The following is a 524-nucleotide window of genomic DNA, read 5'->3' on the forward strand; positions in this document are numbered from 1 at the left end:
ATGCCCGCGGAGGACAGAAGAGGCTGTTGGATCCCCTGGAACCAGAGTTACAGACAGCCGTTAGCTGCCATGTGGGTGCTGGGATTCGAAGCTGGGTCTTCTGCAAGAACAGCCAGTGTTTTTAACTGCTGCGCCATCTCTCCAGGCCCCAAACTTAATTTTTTTAATTATTCTTTTCCTAACGAGGGAAAAAGAACCATTTTGAATTCATATTAAGCTAGTGGTTCTTTGACACAAAATCCAACCTTTTTTTCCCAATATATTGCACCAAATCTTCAGACAAAGGGCCCTAGACATTAACAAAGTGGTCCACCCCAGGCTGGGATTCAGTGCAGCAAAATGGTTTGGTAGCAAAAAGAAGTCAAATAAAGCTCATGAAGAAACAGAGAACAATTACCAAAGATACTGAAAATGGAAACCTTTGGTGCATGAAAACAACTATCTAGCCTCATTCTGTATCAGTAAAGGGAGACCCTGAGGGAGAGCGTGACTTGCATACAACCACTGGATGGGCTGACTAGACT

At 43.9% G+C, this 524-nt stretch overlaps 1 pseudogene; it reads right to left on the reverse strand.

Annotated features, from left to right (window-relative positions):
• Positions 1-257: 257 nt before the first annotated feature.
• On the reverse strand, positions 258-362 carry LOC115069732 (annotated as a pseudogene).
• Positions 363-524: the final 162 nt, after the last annotated feature.

This window comes from Nannospalax galili, unplaced genomic scaffold (assembly GCF_000622305.1).
Source record: "Nannospalax galili isolate Female #2095 unplaced genomic scaffold, S.galili_v1.0 Scaffold10874, whole genome shotgun sequence".
In the NCBI taxonomy this organism is placed as follows: Eukaryota; Metazoa; Chordata; class Mammalia; order Rodentia; family Spalacidae; genus Nannospalax; species Nannospalax galili.